Source organism: Lepisosteus platostomus, chromosome 5 (genome assembly GCF_059453375.1).
Source record: "Lepisosteus platostomus isolate fLepPlt1 chromosome 5, fLepPlt1.hap1, whole genome shotgun sequence".
NCBI lineage: Eukaryota > Metazoa > Chordata > Actinopteri > Semionotiformes > Lepisosteidae > Lepisosteus > Lepisosteus platostomus.
Window position 1 is genome coordinate 23496116 of NC_142615.1, and position 7496 is coordinate 23503611.

Below are 7496 nucleotides of genomic sequence, written 5' to 3' on the forward strand. Positions count from 1 at the left end.
ACACTTGGAATGCAAACGTACCCTAAAAAGGAAACACGGTTTTAAAACCAACTTGATTTTCCCCTGGAGAAACCTTTTTATGGACACACATCGCATCTATTACACATGTATGACTAAATATAAAGATTAAACTTAATATAAGAAGTCATGACATATCACACATGACAAAGTCTGGTCCAGAATAAACAGTTTACACTGACCCACCTTTATTTACCCTGGTCACTCACTTCTATTAACTGTTTTAATAAGGGTAACAAATGAATATTTGTTTCAATTTGGGATCTACATCTGGGATCCCTGAAATGTTGGTCAGAGGGGAGAAGCTGATATTCAGACGTGAGAATATATTTAAAAAAAGGATCTGGTGTTGTTTTTCACCTGTCTAATCAAAGCTTGTTCAAAAATTATCTGATCATAGGACACACGAGTTTATAATCATACTCATTCCACTTTTTAACCCCGTATATATGCACAATATGAAACGTATATACACTAAATCTCACGTGTGACTCCCATAATATACATTTCTTTCCGAAAATTAGGAACACTTATTACAATTATCAACCCCCCATGACGAGGCAATATTTCATACCTTTGTTTCTTTGTGGGTTCAAAGTTCTGTCCTGTCGTTTCACACGTAATGTTTTGGTAGTTATCTCAATTTTCCTTTGCAATTATCTCCAAGATCATCATCTTTTTGTAAAACGCTATGCCCAACTGATATTTAAAGAAAGTCCTGTACCAAAACGTCTTCAGTCCCTACACGGTTACTCATAAAATCCATTCATCGCCTTTAAAAAAAAGTTTAGTTTTTTATTGTGGCTCACTGACATTTCTGTCACAATTCTGAGGGACCCCAAATAAAATTCACTTGCCGGTATAAAGACGCCGGCGAGGTTAAGACAGGTATCGAGCCACCTGCGTATCTAACGGACGTTTAAAATAAAAAAATGGCGTGTAATGTTGCGAAGGGCTACTGTTTTTTTATAGTTTGTCGATTGTAAGGGACGTGGGCCGCGACAGAAATACTGGTCGGGGTGGGAAAAGGTTTATTGATGGTTTATTGTACCGCAACGGTCACAATTGACTCACCAGCAAAGATGGCGCCGAGGCCACATCGACTCCCTCCCGCCCTGCCTCGCACCGAAGCTCGAGCTGCGGAGCGCGACGCCGAACCGCCGGTCCGCGGGCGCGGGCGCCGGACATAGACGTCATAACCCCTTCCGAGGCGCAGGAATTATAGATCACTGTAGTTTCTTCTGGACCTGGGTTAGGGACAGTGTGCCCTCCGTGAGAGTCTTCTGAGGAAGACAGTGTCTCATGGGTGTCCAGGCTGGGTACCATCTGTCCATCACAGGACACACAGACACACACACTCACACACCCTGGACAGGACACCAGTCCATCACAGGACACACCCACACTCACTCACACACCCTGGACAGGACACCAGTCCATCACAGGACACACACACACCCTGTATAGGACACCAGGCCATCACAGGACACACAGACACACACTCACACACCCTGGACAGGACAGCAGTCCATCACATGACACACACACACTCACTCACACACCCTGGACAGGACAGCAGTCCATCACAGGACACACACACACTCACTCACACACCCTAGACAGGACAGCAGTCCATCACAGGACACACACACACCAGGTCCAGTTTTCCCAGAAGCCAATTAGCCCAAAAGCCTGTCTTTGGACCCGGAGAACACAGGGAGACCATGCAGACTCCACACAGACAGTCCCCCCCCGGGTCCAGACCCGAGCCCGGAGCCCCCCCGCGCTGAACCCCTCCGTACAGACGGCCGCACACAGCTCCGTTGTTCCCGATTCCCGAGGTGATCTGTTAAAAGAAGCCGGTGTGTTGTCTCCAGGTGAGGCCCGCAGCCCGACGCCGGTGGTGGCGGTGCTGGCGGCGGCAGAGAACGCGGCGCCGGTGCCGACGACGACCAGGGCGCCCCCCCCCCCCTCCGTGAGCCCCTCGACGTCGGGGCCGCGGCCCGCCCCAGCGACAGCGCCCCCCGATCCGGCAGGCGGCCGGTCTCCCGCAGGGAGAAGACGATGGAGCAGCTGGGGAAAGTGTCTTCCGTCCGAGGTAGGAGCAGCAGGGCTGGGCGTTTTGTTGGAGCGAAGTCCCCCTCCAGATAACCCATGAACCCCGTCTCTACTGTCACTCCAGTCAGGACAGGAGGCTCTACTGTACACAGAGGGTGGTGGAGGTGGGGAACAAGCTGCCCAGCCCTGTGGTTGAAGCCGATACCCCGGCTTCTCTCCAGACACAGCTGGGTGAGCTCCTCCAGTCAGGACAGGGGGCTCTACTGTACACAGAGGGTGGCGGGGGTGTGGAACAACTCCTTTGTTCGGGGCCTTGGGGCATTCTTGTTGTGAAAGGCGCTATATAAAACAAACTCAATTGAAATTGAATCTTACAGGTTTGGGTTTTTCGGAGATCTTGTCAGAGATCTTGTCTGACATGCCCGTTTCAAAAACGTAACGATAGTCCTCACGCCCGAGCGCCGCCGGTCTGTGACGTAACGTATCCTTACACAACCATGACGGTTTCATCATGGACAGCACGAAAGCCCGAAATGTGGTCGACGTTTTAATTTGGCAACGCCACGATGGATCCCAGTTTTTTTTTTTATTTTGGAGGCCAAAGAGGACAAAAAAGGAAACGTCCGGAGTGGATCGATGGTCATCTCTGCGGTTGTTCTGATGTTCTGGAAAAAAACAAACAAAAAAAAACGGCTCGCTTGCCCGGTCGTGTAGTGTTTCCACACCCCACGCAAATCAGCTTCTCTTCGCTCCCGGGGGCTCGTCGCCCGCCGCACCCCTCTCACGTGATAGGGGCTTCCCCCGGCTGTGACGTACTTACCCTACCCCCTTTGGCCAACGTCATACCGAAGGTCGGCGATGTTGACGGACTGTCTTGTAGCTGATAAGGGTTTAAATTTCGACTTAAGGAGTTGGCCATCGTTATATTTCGCGAGGTATAATACGGGGGGAAAAATAACATTTATATTTATCAACGTACTAGTAATACTGGGTGGATGTCACGTTCCCCAAAGTTCAGTGCCTCTCTCTAATAAAGTAGAAACGCGACATTAAACTCCGTTCGAAACGGGAGAAATCACCAGGACACGATACAACTGACGTCCGGAAAAGAAAGAAAAAAAGAACTCCTATTCCCATTTGGATTAAGGGAGCCTGTACCTTCACGAGTCCGGGTTGTGAAAACTTCTTATATTAATAATTAATAAGTCTGGACTCTCCACTCAGAGCTCCTCCCAGGTCAGGGGGATCCCCTCCAGCCCCCCCTGGATGATGCTCCAGTCCGCTCAGCACACAGCAGCTCTCAGTGGGGAGGAGAGCAGAGGGATGGAGCCAGTTCAGAGAGGGGGGGTGATAAGGAGGCCATGATGGGTAAAGACCAGGGGGGGAATCAGGCCAGGACACTGGGGTAACACCCCTACTCTTCTCCAGAGACACCCCGGGATTGTTAATGAGCACAGAGAGTCAGGACCTCGGTTTGACGTCTCATCCGAAGGACAGCGCCTGTTTACAGTCCAGTGTCCCCCCTCACTATACTGGGGCATCAGGACCCACACAGACCGCAGGGTGAGAGCGCCCCCTGCTGGCCCCACTCACACCTCTCCCAGCAGCAATCTTAGGGGGGGGGAGGGAAAAAACCAAAAGCTAAACAGATATTTTTTTAAAAAAATTTATTGATGCTTAACAAAAGGTCATCAGTCCAGTCTGGGACCCCTCAGCTTCAGTCCAGTGCAGTCTGGGGTCCCTCAGCTTCAGTCCAGACTGGGGTCCCTCAGCATCGGTCCAGCACAGACTGGGGTCCCTCAGCTTCGGTCCAGTCTGGGGTCCCTCAGCTTCGGTCCAGCACAGACTGGGGTCCCTCAGCTTCGGTCCAGACTGGGGTCCCTAAGCTTCGGTCCAGCACAGTCTGGGGTCCCTCAGCTTCGGTACAGCACAGCCTGAGGTCCCTCAGCTTTGGTCCAGTCCAGTCTGGGGCCTCTCAGCTCCAGTCTAGTGCAGTCTGGGGCCCCTCAGCTCCAGTCCAGTCCAGTCTGGTGTCCCTCAGCTCCAGTGCAGTCCAGTCTGCAGTCCCTCAGCTTCAGACCAGCACAGTCTGGGGTCTCTCAGCTTCAGTCCAGCACAGACTGGGGTCCCTCAGCTTCGGTCCAGCACAGACTGGGGTCCCTCAGCTTTGGTCCAGCACAGTCTGGGGTCCCTCAGCTTCAGTCCAGACTGGGGTCCCTCAGCTTCGGTCCAGCACAGTCTGGTGTCCCTCAGCTCCAGTCCAGTCTAGTGCCTCTCAGCTCCAGTCCAGTCCAGTCTGGTGTCCCTAGGCTCCAGTCCAGTCGTCTGGTGTCCCTCAGCTCCAGTCCAGTCCAGTCCAGTCCAGTCCAGTCCAGATCTTAGCAGGCACAGAACCAGGAAAGGAACCTGGAAAGAATATTGTTATTGCAGGTGTGAGGGACATAGACACAGACGTCACCATGACATCAAACAGCAAGAGGAGACTCCTCCTTGAATCACAGACATGACCGGGCGGCACCCCCCTGTCTGCTCACCCGCCCCTCCTCTTCCTCTTCTTGTCCTTCCCGGCAGCCTGCTCCTCCTCTCCCTCGCTCTTCCTCTCCTGAGCTACGGTCTCCGCCACCTCCATCGGCTCGTCCTGATCTTCTGTCTCCACCGACACGCAGCTCAGGGACATCAAAAAGACGCATCGGCGCTTCTGAAGCAGAGACAGGAGAGTCACGTTAAGAGTCGGACTGGACACTCCAGTACATGAACACTGCACTGAGAGAGAGAGGGGTTCATACAGACACACTGACTGGACACTCTAGGACATGAACACTGCACTGAGAGAGAGAGGGGTTCATACACACACACTGACTGGACACTCCAGTACATGAACACTGCACTGAGAGAGAGAGGGGTTCATACAGACACACTGACTGGACACTAGACAGGAGTAAAGAGAGGATCAGAGCATCACCCACCTTCTTTTTCTTCTGTCTCACAGGAGGTGGTGATTGGACCTCCTCCAGCTGGAGTCCAAAGAGGGAGAGAGGGGGCAGGAGAGGGACAGCACAGGGAGAGAAAGAGAGAGACAGGTGAGTCAAGTGTCCCAAGAGCACAGAGACTCTGCTGAGATCACACTCGCAGTGAGTGAGCCTGGGTGTAGCCCACTAATACTGACCCACTGGAAACCACAGGACAGAGAGGAGGAGAGAGACACACTGAGGACAGAGAGGAGGAGGAGAGAGACACTGACAGACAGGGCTGAAAGAGAGAGAGACAGAGAGGCAGGGACAGGCAGACAGCAGGACGAGAGAGACACTGACAGACAGGGCTGAAAGAGAGAGAGACACTGAGACCCAGGGACAGACAAGACGGCAAAACTCCACCACAGACAGGACAGGGGGCAGGGTGGGACCAGCACTGACCTTCTTCCTCTCTCCTGCCGGAAGAGCTGTCTCCACCTCCTCTTCATCCTGCAAGTCAAGAGACAGGCTGAGAGAGAGACGGGCTGGCGGGACATCGGCGAACAGAGCTGAAGTCAGAGAGCAGAGGAGACAGGCCCAGCTGGGACAACGCAGGACAGACAGAGAGACAGACAGGGAGACACACGGAGAGACACAGGGAGAGAGACCCAGCTGGGACAACGCAGGACATACAGAGAGCAGGGAGACACACGGAGAGAGAGAGGAGGGAGGGAGACCTAGCTGGGACAACGCAGGACAGACAGAGAGACAGGCAGGGAGACACACGGAGAGACACAGGGAGAGAGACCCGGCTGGGACAACGCAGGACAGACAGAGAGCAGGGAGACACACGGAGAGACACAGGGAGAGAGGCCCAGCTGGGACAACGCAGGACAGACAGAGAGCAGGGAGACACACGGAGAGACACAGGGAGAGAGACCCAGCTGGGACAACGCAGGACAGACAGAGAGCAGGGAGACACACGGAGAGAGAGAGGAGGGAGGGAGACCTAGCTGGGACAACGCAGGACAGACAGAGAGACAGGCAGGGAGACACACGGAGAGACACAGGGAGAGAGACCCGGCTGGGACAACGCAGGACAGACAGAGAGCAGGGGGACACACGGAGAGACACAGGGAGACAGACCCAGCTGGGACAACGCAGGACAGACAGAGAGCAGGGAGACATGGAAAGACACAGGGAGAGAGACAGGGAGAGAGGGACAGACACAGAGAAAAAGAGAGACTCAGACAGAAGGACAGAAAGACAGAAAGAGAGAAGTACAGATGGACAAAAAGACAGAGAAAAGGACAGAAAGACAGAAAAGGACAGAAAGACAGATGGACAGAAGGACAGATGGACAGAGAAAAGGATAGATAGAGTGATGGATAGAAAGACAGAAAAAGACAGAAAGACAGAAAAGGACAGAAAGACAGATGGACACAGAAAAGAACAGAAAGACAGAAGGACAGAGAAAAGGACAGAAGGACAGGACAGAGAAAAGGACAGATGGACAGAAGGATAGATGGACAGATGGACAGATGGACGGACAGACGGACAGACGGACAGACTCTGCCCCACTTGCCTCGTCAGACATCTCAGCCTCTCTCCTTGCCCTCCGCACCGGGGAGCCCCAGGAGGGGCCTGGCGGGGCCGGGCGGGCGATGGGGGGCAGGACGGGCGGGGGCAGGGGCAGGGGCACCGCCCCGGGCAGCAGGGGGGGCTCGAGGGGCATGGCGGCGAGGAAGGGGGGGCGGCGGGGCGGGGCGGTCAGGGGCCTGAGGGGGCCGGAGGGGGGGGCCGGGGGCGGGGAGCGGAGGGGGCTCTCGGGCGAGGAGGGGGGGGACACCGAGCGGAACGAGTCGGGCGAGCCCGAGCGGGACGAGCCGGGCGACCCCGGGAGCTCCAGCTGCAGCTCGGCCGCCCTCTCCAGCTTCTGGACGAGCTCGGGGAGACACGAAGACACCACAGGATTCTGTCCAGCGGGGAGAGGGGGAGACACAACGCAGGGGGGATGAGGAGCACAGACTACGCCTGGACAGGTGAGTGTGTACACTGTGTCCATTGAGAGTGTGGACAGGTGAGTGTGTACAGTGTGTCCAGTGAGAGTGTGGACAGGTGAGTATGTACAGTGTGTCCAGTGAGAATGTGGACAGGTGAGTGTGTCCAGTGTGTCCAGTAAGAGTCCGGACAGGCGAGTGTGTCCAGTGTGTCCAGTAAGAGTGTGGACAGGTGTGTCCAACAGTAAGAAGCTGTCTTACCCTGTAACCCAGCTCAGGGGTGTTAGGGGGTGCTCTGTCTCCTCCCCAGATCTCACCTTCAGGTCGTGTGAAATGCCGGACCACTAGGAGACGCTGGAAACGAGGACACAAGACAAAGGTCAGGTCCACAGAGCTCACTCAATCACTACAACAAGCAGAGACCTCTCGGCCATCAGGACTGTGGGATTCAGAGTGGGGAGCTGTAGGG